This window comes from Adiantum capillus-veneris, chromosome 13, assembly GCF_014529385.1.
Source record: "Adiantum capillus-veneris isolate H3 chromosome 13, ASM1452938v2, whole genome shotgun sequence".
NCBI lineage: Eukaryota > Viridiplantae > Streptophyta > Polypodiopsida > Polypodiales > Pteridaceae > Adiantum > Adiantum capillus-veneris.
In genome coordinates, this window is record NC_140943.1 from 45,352,662 (window position 1) to 45,370,970 (window position 18,309).

The following is an 18,309-nucleotide window of genomic DNA, read 5'->3' on the forward strand; positions in this document are numbered from 1 at the left end:
GGAACTAATTCTTTCTCCTACGAAATGCTTCTTCTTCCTCTTCCCTACCCTCATTCCCTGCTAGCTCTCTCCACCTTCAAAGGTGTTTGAGGTCTTGGGACTGAGGCTTGGGATAGTTAAATATTTCTTCAAGTTTATGTTATGTTTGTGATGCATGAAGCTTTCCATCTTCATTGCATCACCTAGGTCGCAAGGAACAAAAAGACTGTATTGTAACAAGTCTCTCTTAATGGGAGAAATCATAATACAAATGCCTATTGGAGGGGGGACCGGCTCCACATAAATCCGGTCCTCAACTATTGTCATGTTCTCTAAATTCTCTCTCTTGCAAAAGTATTGTTCATGCCAAGTTAACTAATTGTTATGATTATGTTGCTACCTTCAATTATGTTCACCCGCTATGCTCACAAAGTCATGTCTCAAAAGTACTTTCTTTAATTTCCGCTACTCTCAAAGTAAATAGGCCAACTCCATTACATTGGTATCAGAGAATTTGGTTTCTCTTTTCTTGCTTAAGAAGAGAGGTCCTTAAGTAGCCTATAAATGGTTAATTTTGTTAATTATATTAGGGTAAGTGGAACTGGGATCTAATATCGGTTTTGTTGAGCCCACTATGTGGGGGATGGTGCACACCTTGGGAGCTTTGGACTTAATAATGGAGTCCTTTTAGACTTTCCTACGGCTTTACCATTATTGAGCCATAAGAAGTCCGAAAGGAGCTAGCCCTTGGCAACTCTGCTATGTTAGACCTACTCCTCTACTCTCTATAATTAACCACTTCGAGCCATGGGTGTAGATACTTAAGAGCCGATTTTCAAAGGCTAAGAGGAGTGGCAACTAAGGTTTTGAATTGCCAAAGGATACACTTAGTACATACATAAATCTTGTTAACATGGCTGACAATAATCAAGAGAGTAGAATGAACATTGATAGCTTTGATTTTGCACATGAAGGTACTAATGATGATGCTCCCATGTTTGTGAATTATCTCGTTACTAGGTTGTAGCAAGCTATGGGCAACCCTACTTCGCAAGCCGAAGTTACTCAACAACTTCGTGCTTATGGAATTTCCCTTCCTCTCCAAGAGGAGAGAGAGCTTAGGAGGCCTCTTGAAGAGACCCCCAAAAGAAGACTCTCTCCCATTCGAGAGGAGGAATCCAAAAAGCAATGAAAGTTTAAGTTCCTTTGAAGATGTGGCTCCACGAAGATGGCGGTCTAGACGATCGCCCACTCCTCCCAAGAGGAGAAGATCAACACATAGTCCTTCTCCTCATCACTCTGAAAGGCAAGAGAGGAAAAAAAGGAAGAAAAGGGCTAGGAAGAGGTCACCCTCTTCTCCTTCTTCTTCACCTTCCTCCTCTTCTGAAGAAAGTTATGGTTATTCTCCTAGAGTATACAAGAGGGGAGGACATCGCAAATCATTTCTTGCATGGCGAAGGTCACAAAAGCTAAAGAAGTTCAAGGAGGGAGGAAAGAGTATCTCTTTTCTCACCTATGATGGCACCTTCGGTGCTACCAACAAAGTGTTGGCCTTCATCCAGCAATTTGATGCGGCCTTTGTAGATGAGGGCTTCACAGAGTCCTCCAAGCTACGCCATGTAGCTATGCACTTCCAAAAATCAGCTCGTCAATGGTGGGCTAGCCTTCGTGGCAATGGTGAAGCCCCAAAGACATGGAAAACTCTACGAGTTTCCATCATGAAGCAGTTCCTTGCAAGCAATGAAAAGGACAAAGTGCTTACCGAATGGCGCAGCTTGAAGCTCCTCTCCCATGAGTCTATCCACAAATATGTAGACAAGTTTTGGGATTTACATCTCAAGGCTACTATCTTTCAAAAGATAGACTTTGTCGATCAAAGGTAGCAATTTTGTGGGGGATTACCTGAAGAGATGGCCAAATACATCAACTCTCAACGGCCTGGTACTATTAGCGAAGTAATCCATCACACCATGGTTGCTTCACGCATCAATTTCCATCAAGGGGCTAGACGTAATGTCAAGCCCATGGAAAACAAAGACAAAAATGATGCAAAGGGGAAAACCAATGTTCAAAATACTTCCCAAGTCAATTCCAACAACAACAAAAATCGGTCCAAGGAGAAGGGAGTTTACAAAGGTAAAAACAAACTCTCTCGTGAAGAGCTTGAAGCTTTTCGCAAGGACCATAAGTGTTTCAAGTGTGGGGAGCAAGGACATGGCTATCGTTCTTGCCCCAAGAAGACTACTCGCAATGAGACTCCTAGGGCTTACACCATCGAAGCTCCAAAAGAGGATGCTCATTGCAAAGGATCATCACTTTCCTATGCTTGGGGAAAGGTAAGAGAGCATGATGCCTTCATCTTGTTTGACCCTGGCTCTACTCTTAACATCATATCAATGGAGTTGGCCATCAAGTTGGGCATTCAAGCTTTTGAGATGGGAGATATAGTAGTGGTTGATGTAGCTTTCAAGGGAAAACAAGCCTCTGTTACTCCCTTGATTGGGAAGTTGAGGCTTCATGTCCAAAGCTATGTCGACAAGGAAGACTACTTCATCTCTCCTCTCCAACATGAGGATGTTATCCTAGGGGCACCATGGTTTGATCGCATGGCTGCCAACATGAAGTTCCCTGAAAGGAGAATCTACTTCACCTACAGGGGAAAGAACATGTATATAAATGCTAGTGAGCATGGTCGCACTATTCCACATGTAAATCCTCTTGCGTTTGATAAGTCAATGAAGAGCTCAGTTTCTGCGTACATGATTTTTGTCAAAGAGTCTCTAAAAGATACTAATGTTTCATCAAATGTAAATGGTAGGAATCAAGAAGAATTAGACTTGTCTAATTTTCTTAAAGGATTCCAAGATGTGTTCATCGATGATATCCCTATGGACTTACCTCCAAAACGAGTGGATGATGACCATCATATTGAGCTCCTTCCTGGAAGCTCACCACCTAACAAGCCTCCTTATCGACTCTCACAAGCTCAACAAGAGGAGATCATGACGCAAGTACTAGAGCTGGTAGACAAAGGGATGGTGAGGCCTAGTTGCTCTCCCTTTTGTTCTCCAGTCTGTTTATTGCAAAAGAAAGATGGTACATATCGTATGTGTGTGGAATATCGAGCACTAAACCATATCACTATCAAAAACAGATTTCCCGTACCTCGGGTAGAAGATCTGTTTGATAAGCTACAAGGTTCGACCTACTTCAGTAGGATTGACCTTAAGAGTGGCTATCATCAAATAAGGATAGTGGATGAAGATATCTTAAAGACCGCGTTTTGCACAACGTTTGGTCTTTATGAATATCTAGTCATGCCTTTTGGCTTGACTAATGCACCAACTATGTTCAATCGTTTGATGGAGAAAATTTTTAGACCATACCGCAAATTCACTGGAGTGTTCTTTGATGATATCATCATCTACTCCAAGTCTTTGGAGGAACATAAGAAACATCTCCAAGTGATTTTTCAAGCATTGAGGGAGAACAAGATTTTTCTTAACCAAAAGAAAAGCGAATTCTTCCTTCAAGAGATTCAATACCTAGGTCATATTATCTCTAAAGATGGTATCCAAATGGATCCATCAAAGTTAGAGGTAATAAAAGCATGGCCTAACCCAAGAAATCTACATGAGCTAAGAATCTTTGTTGGTATGTGAGCATACTATAGACGCTTCATAGCAAAATTCTCTCTAGTAGCAGGACCACTACATGACTTAACTAAGAAGAACGTTAAGTTTGTATGGACTGCTAAGGAGCAAAATGCTTTTGAAAATCTCAAAGAGAAGCTTACTTCCCAACCAGTCCTCGTGCTTCCGGATCTCTCAAAGCCATTTGAGGTCCAATTTGATGCTTGCGGTGATTCCCTTGGAGCAGTTTTGCTTCAAGAAGGGCATGCCATAGCATATGAGAGCCGAAGGCTCAATATTCATGACCGAGTCTTGGGCATTTATGAGAAAGAGCTTTTAGCTGTTCTATTTGCCCTAGACACATGGAAGCACTACCTATTGGGGACTCCATTTATCCTACGAACCGATCACCAAAGTCTCAAGTATTTCATGACGCAAACCAAGCTTTCCAACAAACAAATGAGGTGGTCAAATTTTCTATCGCAATTTAATTTCCATATTGCTCACATAGCTGGTAAGCACAATCAAGTGGCCAATGCACTTTCACAACGACCAAAAGTCAATGCGGTGTCTATAGCTACTCACAATGATCTATCCTCTATGATAGATGAGTATTCTACTGACCCTGACTTTAGAGACATAATGTCAACCCTTGCTTTGGGGAAGAAAGAGGAACCATTCACCTTGCAGGATGGTTATCTTCTCCATGGCAATAGGCTATGTGTGACCCATTCCCTTCGTGAGAAAGTTATGTATGAATCCCATGCTCCTCCATATGCGGGGCATAGAGGCATTCAACCTACTCTCCGAGGAGTAGAGACATACTTCTACTGGCCTACCATGAAAGTGGACATACAAGAGTATGTTTCAAAATGTGTAGTATGCCAAAAGACCAAGTATGATAGAGGGAAGGAACCTGGATTACTCCAGCCATTGCCTATTCCAAATTCACCATGGGAGAGTATATCCATGGATTTCATATTTGGAATATCCAAGTCTATCCATGGGAATACTGGAATATGGACAATAGTCGAAAGGTTTAGCAAAGAAGCACATTTTATTCCTGTCAAAAAGACTATTAAGGCACATCAAATGGCAACTCTCGTCATATCTCAGATTTTCAAGCACCATGGATTAACCACATCCATCGTGTCAGATAGAGATCCTAGAATGACCAGTAATTTCTGGAAAGGTCTCTTTGAAAATCTAGGAACAAGATTGAATTTCTCTTCAGCCTATCACCCACAAACGGATGGCCAAAGTGAGATAGCCAATCTTACGATACTCGATCTACTCAAGACTTATGTTACCGAAGTAGATCAACACTCACAATGGAAAAAGTACTTACCTCTTGTAGAGTATGCCTACAATAATACTGTACATACTTCTATGGGAAAAGCACCTTTTCAAATCATTGAGGGAAGACCTAAAAGTCCCTTGCTACTCAAAGTACATGGGAAGATCTTCGCCGCCGATGAGTATAGCCATGACCTACAAGAATCTTTTCAAAAGATTAGGGAGGCTATATCCATCTCTCAACATCTCTTTCAAAAGATTAGGGAGGCTATATCCATCTCTTAACAAAGGCAAAAAGCTGCTGCTGATAAGCACAGAAGAGCCTTAATGTTTAAAGAAAATGATTGGGTCTTACACAAGTTTCCTAAGGTTCGATTAAGGCAAACGACGAGCAAAAATCCTACGGGCCATCAAAAGTATTATGCTAAACTAGCAAAAAGATACTATGGTCCTTTCCAAATCTTGAAGCCCATCAATGAGACGGCTTATCAACTCAAGTTGCCCAACCATTGGCTCATACACAATGCCTTTCATGTAAGCCTACTTAAGCCCTACAAAGGAGAGCCACCAACTGAACCAATTATTGAAGACCCTCCCAAAGTTGAAGACCAAGAAGAGGTGCTACAACCCGAAGCTATCCTTCGGCATGAAGACAAGGTACTACGACATGGTAAGATTATCCGACGGTATCTTATTAAGTTGAAAAATTATCCTTTTGAAGATGCTAGATGGATGCAAGGAATACAGCTTAAGGATAGTATGAACCTTGTCAATGCTTACAATGCTACATTAGAGTAATCAAATGTACAAATTTCTTTTAAATGACTCATGTTTTTATCTTATAAGACTAGTCCTCTTTTTAATTGTGAACAAATTTAATTAGTATGCATGCTTAGAATCATGTTTGTGATGACGACGTCTCTCAAACACCAAGTAGAATTTGTCACTCTACTTTGGGAGAATGAAATGGACTAAAGAGCAGACATGCTTGTGGCAGCTATGTCTCCCAAGCACCAAATGGATTAGTCATCCATCTTGAAAAGATGTCGTAGGGTAAAAAGGGATCCTCTACTCGCTAAGTAAGATTGACTAATGACAAAGGCTTTATCTCTTCTACCTCATAGTGGAGGACGACTATGATTTCAAGAGAGAGGTAATATCATAAAATCTAATATCTAACCAACCCAAATGATTTTTTCATATTAAATTGATCACTTAATGTGGGAGAATAAACGGGAACAAGTGTTAAGATATAGATATGTGCTTATAGATCTATCTCAACACGGGGCCAATGGTAAAGGGGCCCAAATGAGAGATGGTCTATCAAAGAGCAAGGCTAACCAATGGAGCATAAGACCTTAGGGTTAGCTTCATTCAAGAACTCCAATAATGTGTGTAAAAATCCTTTGACCTTAGGTAAGCTAGGGCTGAGCTTGAGGCGGGAACCCGGCCCAAGCTCAAGGTGCTTGTCGTGCTTGAGGTGCTTGTTGTGCTTGAGATTCTTGATTAAGGTGCTTGAGGTTCTTGACCTGCTACATGCTTGAGGTGCTTGACTTGCTACTTGATTAAGGTCATCGAGGTGCTTTGAGATGCTTGTGGGAACACCCCTAGTTCAAGTGCATTGTCATGCTTGATGACTAAGGTGCTTGAGAACCAAAAGTCAAAAGTATCCCTACAAGAGGGGGGGCGAGCCCTTTTCCTAGGGGATAGAGAGAGAACACACACTCACACACACAAGGAAGGCCCAAGCTTGAAGAGGCAGCAGGGACACATGTCAGACCCCTACCTATGTTACCTTCATGAGATGCTTGAATCCTATTGGCTAAGCTTCAAAGGGGTCCAATCATAAATTACTAGAATTATCTATTTGTTTTTGCATTTATCAAGTCCTCTCTCTCAAAGGGGAAAGGGGGACACTTGTCCCAAGACTACACCTATTGCTAGAAATGGCCCAAGCTTGTAATTGGCTAGGCTTGGCAAGAGCCAATGAGCTTCATTGATGAGCTAGAAGAGGGGGTTGACCTAGCAAGGAGGGGGGTTTCTTGGGGGGTATACTCACCCACACACACACACAAAGACTCTCAGTGTGTGCTATGCAAAGTGCAAGAGCTCCCTCTCCTTCTCCAAGCAAGTAGAGGTTGAGAGCCTACACCAACACTCTTGGCTATCGAGTGCAAAGGGCCAACCAAGAGCCATGCTTCAATGCTTAAGCTTGCCATCTCCTTCTTCTTCATTACTATGCTATTATGTATGCTAGCAACAAGAGTTATGATAAGTGAGGAACTAATTCTTTCTCCTACAAAATGTTTCTTCTTCCTCTTCCCTACCCTCATTCCCTGCTAGCTCTCTCCGCCTTCGAAGGTGTTTGAGGTCTTGGGACTGAGGCTTGGGATAGTTAAATCTTTCTTCAAGTTTATGTTATGTTTGTGATGCATGAATCTTTGCATCTACATTGCATCACCTAGGTCACAAGGAACAAAAAGACTGTATTGTAACAAGTCTCTCTTAACGGGAGAAATCATAATACAAATGCCTATTGGAGGGGGGTACGGCTCCACATAAATCCGGTCCTCAACTGTTGTCATGTTCTCTAAATTCTCTCTCTTGCAAAAGTATTGTTCATGCCAAGTTAACTAATTGTTATGATTATGTTGCTACCTTCAATTATGTTCACCCGCTATGCTCACAAAGTCATTTCTCAAAAGTACTTTCTTTAATTTCCGCTACTCTCAAATTAAATAGGCCAATTCCATTACACCCTTTGAGAGAGAGGGCTAGATAAATGCTAAATCAATTAATTAAATCTCCTAAATTATTATTGGACCCCTTGGGTAGCCAACCAATAGGATTCAGGCACACCATGAGGGCAACATGAGGAGGAACTTAACAAGTGTCCCTTTTGCTTTCTTTGTACCATGCATGCCTTGTGTGAGTGTGTGGGTGTTCTCTCTCATCCCACCTCATGTAGGGCTCGCCCCCTCCTTGTAGGGATTGAATCTTTGACTTTTTGAAACCTCAAGCCCCTCATGCATAGGGCCAGTTCCCACCACAAGCTTGGCTCATAAGCACTTTAAGCTTGGGCTGGGTTCTCACCTCAAGTTCACCCCTGGCATCTCAAGCATGTCAAGCACCTCAAGCGTCTCAATAATTAAGCACCTCAAGCATCTCAAGCACCTCAATCATCAAGCACCTCAAGCACCTTAGTCATCAAGCATGAAAAGCAGGACAAGCACCTCGAGCTGGGTCGGGTTCCCGTGCCTCAAGCTCAGCCCTATCTTACCTAAGGTCAAAGGCCTTTTACACACATTATTGGAGGTCTTCAATGAAGCTAACCCTAAGGTCTTATGATCCATTTGTTAGCCTTGCTCTTTGATAGACCATCTCTCATTTGGGCCCCTTTACCATTGGCCCCGTGTTGAGATAGATCTATAAGCACATGTCTATATCTTAACAATTGTTCCCGTTTATTCTCCCACATTAAGTGATCAATTTAATATGAGAAAATCATTTGGGTTGGTTAGATATTAGATATTAGATTTTATGACATTACCTCTCTCTTGAAATCATAGGCGTCCTCGACTATGAGGTAGAAGAGATAAGGCCTTAGTCATTAGTCAATTTTACTTAGCGGGTAGAGGATCCCTTTTTACCCTACGACATCTTTCCAAGATGGATGACTAATCCATTTGGTTGTAGCACCTCTTCTTGGTCTTCAACTTCGGGTAGTCATTAGTCAATTTTACTTAGCGGGTAGAGGATCCCTTTTTACCCTACGACATCTTTCCAAGATGGATGACTAATCCATTTGGTTGTAGCACCTCTTCTTGGTCTTCAACTTCGGGAGGGTCTTCAATAATTGGTTCAGTTGGTTGCTCTCCTTTGTAGGACTTAAGTAGGCTTACATGAAAGGCATTGTGTATGAGCCAATGGTTGGGCAACTTGAGTTGATAAGCCATCTCATTGATGGGATTTAAGATTTGGAAAGGACCATAGTATCTTTTTGCTAGTTTAACATAATACTTTTGATGGCCCGTAGGATTTTTTCCGATCGTTTGCCTTAATCGCGCCTTAGGAAACTTGAGTAAGACCCAATCATTTTCTTTGAACATTAAGGCTCTTATGTGCTTATCAGCAGCAGCTTTTTTCCTTTGTTGAGAGATGGATATAGCCTCCTTAATCTTTTGAAAAGATTCTTGTAGGTCACGGCTATACTCATCGGCGGCGAAGATCTTCCCATGTACTTTGAGTAGCAAGGGACTTTTAGGTCTTCCCTCAATGATCTCAAAAGGTACTTTTCCCGTAGAAGTATGTATAGTATTATTGTAAGCATACTCTACAAGAGGTAAGTACTTTTCCCATTGTGAGCGTTGATCTACTTCGGTAACATAAGTCTTGAGTAGATCGAGTATCGTAAGATTGGCTATCTCACTTTGGCTATCCGTTTGTGGGTGATAGGCCGAAGAGAAATTCAATCTTGTTCCTAGATTTGCAAAGAGACCTTTCCAGAAATTACTGGTCATTCTAGGATCTCTATCTGACACGATGGATGTGGGTAATCCATGGTGCTTGAATATCTGAGATATGAAGAGAGTTGCCATTTGATGTGCCTTAATAGTCTTTTTGATAGGAATAAAATGTGCTTGCTTGCTAAACCTGTCTACTATTGTCCATATTCCTGTATTCCCATGGATAGACTCGGGTAATCCAAAGATGAAATCCACGGATATACTCTCCCATGGTGAATTTGGGATAGGCAATGGCTGGAGTAATCCAGGTTGCTTCCCTCTATCATACTTGGTCTTTTGGCATACTACACATTTTGAAACATACTCTTGTATGTCCACTTTCATGGTAGGCCAATAGAAGTACGTCTCTACTCCTCGGAGAGTAGGTTGAATACCTCTATGCCCCGCATATGGAGGAGCATGGGATTCATACATAACTTTGTCACGAAGGAAATGGGTAACACATAGCCTATTGCCGTGGAGAAGATAACCATCCTGCAAGGTGAATGTTTCCTCTTTCTTCCCCAAAGCAAGGGCTGACATTATGTCTCTATAGTCAGGGTCAGTAGCATACTCATCTATCATAGAGGATAGATCATTGTGAGTAGCTATAGACACCGCATTAACTTTGGGTCATCGTGAAAGTGCATTGGCCACTTGATTGTGCTTACCAGCTATGTGAGCAATATGGAAATTAAATTGAGAAAGAAAATTTGCCCACCTCATTTGTTTGTTGGAAAGCTTGGTTTGCGTCATGAAATACTTGAGACTTTGGTGGTCGGTTCGTAGGATAAATGGAGTCCCCAATAGGTAGTGCTTCCATGTGTTTAGGGCATGTAGAACAGCTAAAAGCTCTTTCTCATAAATTTCCAAGACTCGTTCATCAATATTGAGCCTTCGGCTCTCATATGCTATGGCATGCCCTTCTTGAAGCAAAACTGCTCCAAGGCAATCACCATAATTGGACCTCAAATGGCTTTGAGAGATCCGGAAGCACGAGGACTGGTTGGGAGTCCATACCAACTTAACGTCTTCTTAGTTAAGTCGTGTAGTGGTCCTACTACTTGAGAGAATTTTGCTATGAAGAGTCTATAGTATGAGCACATACCAACAAATCTTCTTAGCTCATGTAGATTTCTTGGGTTAGGCCATGCTTTTATTACCTCTAACTTTGATGGATCCATTTGGATACCATCTTTAGAGATAATATGACCTAGGTATTGAATCTCTTGAAGGAAGAATTCGCTTTTCTTTTGGTTGAGAAAAAGCTTGTTCTCCCTCAATGATTGAAAAATCACTTGGAGATGTTGCTTATGTTCCTCCAAAGACTTGGAGTAGATGATGATATCATCAAAGAACACTCCAGTGAATTTGAAGTATGGTTTAAAAATTTTCTCCATCAAACGATTGAACGTAGCTGGTGCAATAGTCAAGCCAAAAGGCATGACTAGATATTCATAAAGACCAAACTTGTGCGAAACGCGGTCTTTAAGATATCTTCTTCCACTATCCTTATTTGATGATAGCCACTCTTAAGGTCAATCCTACTCAAGTAGGTCGAGCCTTGTAGCTTATCAAATAGATCTTCTATCCGAGGTACGGGAAATCTGTTTTTGATAGTGATATGGTTTAGTGCTCGATAGTCCACACACATACCGTATGTACCATCTTTCTTTTGCACTAAAAGGACTGGAGAACAAAAGGGAGAGGAACTAGGCCTCACCATCCCTTTGTCTACCAGCTCTTGTACTTGCCTCATGATCTCCTCTTGTTGAGCTTGTGAGACTCGATAAGGAGGCTTGTTAGGTGGTGAGCTTCCAGGAAGGAGCTCAATGCGATGGTCATCATCCCCTCGTTTTGGAGGTAAGTCCATAGGGATATCATCGATGAACACATCTTGGAATCCTTTTAGAAAATTAGACAAGTCTAACTCTTCTTGATTCCTACCATTTATATTTGATGAAACATTAGTATCTTTTAGAGACTCTTTGACAAAAATCATGTACGTAGAAACTAAGCTCTTCATCGACTTATCAAAAGCAAGAGGATTTACAAGTGGAATAGTGCGACCACGCTTACTAGCATCTATATACATGTTCTTTCCCCTTTAGGTGATGTAGATTCTCCTTTCAGGAAACTTCATGTTGGCAGCCATGCAATCAAACCATGGTGCCCCTAGGATAACATCCTCATGTTGGAGAGGAGAGATGAAGAAGTCTTCTTTGTCAACATACCTTTGGACATGAAGCCTCAAATTCCCAATCAAGGGAGTAATGGAGGCTTGTTTTCCCTTGAAAGCTGCATCAGCCACTACTATATCTCCCATCTCAAAAGCTTGAATGCCCATCTTGGTGGCCAACTCCATTGATATGAAGTTAAGAGTAGAGCCAGGGTCAAAGAAGATGAAGCACTTATGGTCCTTGCGAAAAGCTTCAAGCTCTTCACGAGAGAGTTTTTTTTTACCTTTGTAAACTCCCTTCTCCTTGGACCAATTGTTGTTGTTGTTGGAATTGACTTGGGAAGTATTTTGAACATTGGTTTTCCCCTTTGTATCATTTTTGTCTTTGTTTTCCATGGGCTTGACATTACATCTAGCCCCTTGATGTAAATTGATGCGTGAAGCAATCATGGTGTGATGGATTACTTGGATAATAGTACCAGGCCGTTGAGAGTTGATGTATTCGTCCATCTCTTCAAGTAATCCCGCACAGAATTACTGCCTTTGCTCGGCAAAGTCTATCTTTTGAAAGACAGTAGCCTTGAGATGTAAATCCCAAAACTTGTCTACATATTTGTGGATAGACTCATGGGAGAGGAGCTTCAAGCTGCGCCATTTTAGAGAGTAGGGGGATATATTAAAAAAGGGGGGTGCGTGGTGAGGTGCATATCAGAAAAGTGAAAGGGTGGTGGGGAGGGAGGGAATCTTTTCAACTAATAATACAATTTATTTAAATGTGAGCCATATGTATTGAGAGAGAGAGAGAGAGAGGGAGAGAGAGAAATGCGATTTAGCAGTTGCACCTCTCCGGTCTCCTTTTGCTGCCTCTACCCGTCCCCACCAGAAGTTTTAAATTCTTGCATCGCAGGAGCACGTGCTTTCCCTCCCCTAGCTGGTTTAGTCCAACAACCACCACGATTCTTCACACTTGATGCTTAATCAGGTTGGGGTAAAACCTACTCAAGCCGCAACACCAAAAATGATGGTGCGACAAGAGATTAGGTCAGGCTGCGTCAACATGCAAAAGATCTACTTGTGACAGAGTCCAAGGTCGGGTAACACACATTAGCACAAATATGTTGATCCTACATCATGCACGATCTCCACCTTCTCAGCCTCTTTTCTTCTAGGCTTCCCTCGCCCATATGCGATCCCCTCCTCTCCTCCTCCTCCTCCTCCTCCTCCTCCTCCTCTCTCTCTCTCTCTCTCTCTCTCTCTCTCTCTCTCTCTCTCTCTCTCTCTCTCTCTCTCTCTCTCTCTCTCTCTCTCTCTCTCTCTCTCTCTCTCTCTCTCGCTCTCTCTCTCTCTCCTCCATCTCTCAGAAAAAAAAGTCCAAACCAGCACGAGCTCTTTCACAGACTTTTCTTTTAAAGAGATTGAGAGAGAGCGAGGAGAGATAAAGAGAGGGGGAGGGGTTGGAAAAAAAACCTAGGTTTAGTGTAATCCCACCTGTAAATTTTGAGATTTATCTCTAAATTTTAAATTTAAAAGTGAGAAAACCTACAAAATTTAGAGAAATTTAGCGTCATTTGGTGTAAAAACCTTCAAATTTAGTCAGCGTACCACTAAAATTCTCATAGGTAAGTTTGCCAAGTTTTCATAACATAGTTTTTTTTGAGCACTAGTCCCTGCGTGAAAGAGTCCGCATCTCTTTCGAAGAGATTTTTTGAAGGGTTTTGTTTATACTAAACAGTTGTTGAAAATGACGACGATTGAACTTGAGGACCTTCTTACCTCATCTATTGTGAGTTTCCTTGCCCAACTCCTTCAAAATCAAGTTTTTCAATGATTAGGACCCTTAGATTTACCTTTCCTAGCCAACACAGTTGTCTCAACATGGCACAATGTTGTTTAATGTAGCACAACCAACCTCCCAGTTACCCCTTGGAGGGGGTCACCTTATGGGGTGCTAAGGACCGAGTCCTGGGCCACATCATTATGCAAGAGAACACATGCAATTCTAAACTACCATCCATTTGAATTGCTATGAGACATTGATGGACGTAGAACTCCCAAGCAATAGATAGAGTACAAACAAAAATGGAGGGCTAAGCCGCATTAGGAAAAGAATTCCAAAGGACTACAATGAAAATCATACACCATAGCCCTAAGAAATGTATTCACCATAGGGGCATCACATGCTGGGTGGGTAATCACGATCGAGGCATGATGGACAACTCAGCAGAGTAGGAACCCCACGCAATCTAGGAACTTTGAGTTGTGCTCATATAAACATGGAAAATTAAAGAGAATGTTTTTACACTAAATTTCTCTAAAATCTGTAGGTTTATTCACCTTCTACTTTGAATTTTGAAGATAAATCCCAAAATTTGTATGTGGAATTACACTTAACCTAGGTTTCTATCGATATGGGTAGGTGAAAGAGAACTAGCATGTGGACAAAGTTGTCATAAGAAAGTTTTTCATAGCTTTATCCAACCTTGCACGTTCTTTTATCAAAGCACTCTTTATAATCCCCCACCATTACCACCTCCCTTGACACGTTTGTCGCCACCACCTTTGGCAACACCACTAACTCCCACTCCCCCCCCCCCCCCCCCCCCCCCCAAATAGAAGGCTACCTATGATGGTGTGATCCAAACTTTAATATATACCATGATGTGGATTTTCTCAAAAGAATAGCCTCATTGCAATAGTAGAATTATTTTCAAGTTTCCACCGTTTTCTCTACAGTAACTTAAAATGCATAGTATGTTGTTGTACATCAACCCACAATAACTTGAGGTAGAGCAAGAGAGAGGAGAAGAAGAAGTGAAGAGAAGCTCAAGCTCCCAGACTCTCCTTATTCATGATATTTGTTCGAGTGGCAACAAGGAATAGGAGATTTATATCCATTGGAATCATGGTACGACTATTCCCAACAAGGATCAATGGTGGTAGAAATGAGCTTCCAATATCTGAGGGCAACTAGTTCCAAGAAGAGGAATATCAACATTCCATTGTATGGGTTCTAATCATTCTAGCCCATCAAAGGAAACATCTACCAAACCCTTGTTCAAGGGGTTTTTTTGGACAAAAATTTGTGGTCGTTTTACCATTAAAATTAGTTGTAATCTTGTTTTAGTTTTTTTGTTGGTGCTTGAAACCACGTATAGTGTGCCTTGGCTAGTCTTTCTCGTTTTAGGGATCGCTCGAAAAATCTCGCTCGAGATTTGAGTTTCCTCAAATGCAAGAGGGATAGACCAAGAGAGAGAGGGGGCTGAATTTGTCAAGTCATTATTCTAAACACACTCACTCAATCTCGTGTGTGGAGCAAGAAGACTCTCTCTCTCCTTCTCAAGCTTTAATGGAAAACTTATCACCTACTCCAAGCTTGTGATAAGGGAGGCCTACACCAACAACTCTTGGCTTTGTGATGCAAATCCAACCAAGAGCCAAGCTTCAATGCATGCTCAACTCCTCTATCATGCTAATTACTAAGCTATGCTATGCTAATATGAGTGATTATGTGAGGAGATGTACATCTTTCTCGTAAGACTACTCCTTCTTCCTCTCTATCTACTCTCATACCCCGCTAGCTCTCACCATCTTCGAAGGTGTGTGAGGTCTTGGGTCTGAGACCATGAGGGAATTGATGTTGTGTTTTATAAGTGTTTTGCTTAGTGCTTGAAGCTTCCATATTTATTGCACTAGCTAGAATTGAAGGAACACAAAGAATTGTATTGTAAAGTGTCTCTCTTGATGAGAGAAACATATAATACAAAGCCTTTTGGCCGGCTCCATGTAAATCCGGTCCTCAACTGTTGTCAATAGCTTAATCTCTCTCTTTTGAAGTATTGTTCATACTATCTAACTAGGTGTTATGCTTTCTTTTGCTCTCTCTCCATCCAAGCACTCTTGTTATGCTCATTACAAATCTATTCTAATGAAATGCTCACTATGTTCATGCTATTTCCCGCTACACACAAGTTACTAGGCCATTAGATGTTACATTGGTAACAGAGCACAAGGTTTCTCTTTTCTTGCTCAAGAAGGGATGTCCTCAAGCTAGCTATAAATGGTCGGTATGCTTAATTGCAATTGAGTAAGGAGAATAGGGATTTTCAACCTTGCAGTGTGCCTGCCTTCATGCAGATAACGGGGCATCACGTTTGAGATCTATGGTCTTAATAGTGGAGTCCTATGGGGCTTGCCTACGGCTTAACCACTATTGAGCTATTAGAAGCTTCACAAGAGCCGGTGCTGTTTTGGTGTTGAATGACCCTCTCTTATGTTCCTTGCAATTAATGGTATTCGAGCCATAGGTACAATAGCTTGAGTGCTTTTCTAAAGGGGTAAAGAGGAGTAGCAACTAGGGCTTGAAGTGCCAGAGTACACCTTAAAAATTTTACACCTAAAAGTTGTTAGAATGGCTGATAGTAGTAAAGAGAATACAATTATTGTTGATAGCTTTGATTTTGCTAATGAATAGGCTTCTAATGATGCCCCCATGCTTGTTAACTACCTTGTTTCTAGGCTTCAACAAGCCATGGGTAATACATCCCTCCAAATTGAAGTGCAAAGGTGGATTTGTTGGGATTCTCCAAGCTCCCCACCATGACCAAAGAGTACCTAGGAAGCCTCCTTGCGAGACTTCCAAAAAGAGGCATCTCTCCGATTCGGGAAGAAGAAGAAGATCTATACAAAGGACTCAAAAATTTGTTTCTTGATGACGTATCTCCTTCCCAAAGGAGAACTCAAGAGCCCCCACCAAAGGAACGAGAAATAAGTGAGTCTTTTGCCACCTCGGTGCAGATGGCTCCTCAAAGACGGCGGGCTAAATGCTCTCCATCACCTCCTAAACAGAGAAGACCATCGCACACTTCTCCACACTATAATTCAAAGAGGGATGACAAAAAGCAAGAGAAGAAAAAGGCGAGAAAAAGGTCACCCTCTTCTCCATCTTCTTCATCCTCTTCCTCTTACAAAGAAATTGATGGTGCGGACAAAGAGAACCAAGGCAAGAAAAAGGCGAGAAAAAGGTCACCCTATTATCCATCTTCCTCAAATTCTTCCTCTTTTGAAGAAAGCGATGGTGCAAATTTGAACCATAAAAAAGAAGAGGCCATAGGAAATCCTATGCCACATGGAAGAGGTTGTCCAAGCTCAAGAAGTTCAAAGAGGGAGGAAAGAGCATCTCTTTCCTTACCTACAATGGCACCTTTGGTGCTACGGACAAATTCTTGGCCTTTATCTAACAATTTGATGCGGCATTTGGAGATGAGGGCTTCACGGAGTCCTCTAAGCTACACCATGTAGCCATGAACTTTCAAAAGTCCGTCAGGCAATGGTGGCCTAGCCTACGGGCCAACGGTGAAGCTCCACGAACATGGAAAGCTTTAAGAGCTTCCATCATGAAGCAATTTTTGGCCACTGATTCCAAAGACAAAGTACTCACCGAATGGCGAAGCTTGAAGCTCCCTCCCTACGAATCCATTCACAAATACGTAGACAAGTTTTGGGATTTACATCTCAAAGCCACTGTCTTCAAAAAGATGGATTTTGGGTGAGCAAAAACAACAATTTTGTGCGGCCTTAACTGAAGAAATGGTGTAGCATGTTAAATCCCAAAGGCCACACACCATATCTGTGGTTATACACCATACTATGGTCTCAAATCAATTTCCAAACAGGGGCTAAGAGAAATTCTAAGCCCATGGAAAACAAGGGTTCCAATGAGCCTAAGGGCAAGGACAATGTCCAAAAGTCTCCTAAGGGCAATTTCAATAACAATAAAGCTAAGGAAAAGGGAGTTTACAAAGGCAAAAACAATCTCTCTCTTGAAGAGCTTGAGCGTTATCGCAAGGATAACCGTTGTTTCAAGTGCGGTGAGCAAGGTCATGTGTACCATGCATTGTCCCCAAAAGAGCACCTGCCATGAGCCTCCTAGAGCTACCTTGGTCGAAATCCAAGAAGAGGAAGGATATCCTCTATGCCATGCTTGGGGAAAGGTAAGAGAACATGATGCTTTTATTGTCTTTGACCCTGGTTCTACTCACAATTTCATATCCACAGAGTTAGCCACCAAGCTAGGCATACAAGCCAATGAGATGGGCGATGTCCTACCCGCAGATGGTGCTTTCGAGGGGCAAGAAGCTTCAATCACTTCCTTAATCAGGAAATTGAGGCTCCATGTCCAAAGCTATGTGGACAAAGAGGACTTCTTTATCTCTCCTCTCAAGAATGAGAATATAATCCTAGGGGCACCATGGTTTGATCGCATGGCTGTCAATGTTAAATTCCCTGAAAGGAGAATCTACTTTAAATTCAAGGAAAAAGATATGTACATAGATGCTAAGGAAATGGGTAACACCATACCCATTGTACATACGCAAGCTTTCAATAAGTCAATAGAGAGCTCTATTTCCGTGTACATGATTTTTGTTAAAGATTCTCAAAATGAACCTAATGCTTTAGCAAAAGAAAATATAAACAACCACAAGGAACTAGAGTTATCGAATTTTCTCAAGGGGTTTCAAGATGTCTTTATTGACGAAATCCCTTGTGAACTACCTCCTAATAGAGGCAATGATGACCATGCAATTGAACTTCTTCCAGGAATTTCACCACCTAATAAACCTCCTTATAGAGTTTCTCAAGCTCAACAAGAGGAGATTATGCGCCAAGTGCCTAAGTTAGTTGAAAAGGGCATGGTTAGGCCTGGCTTATATCCATTTTT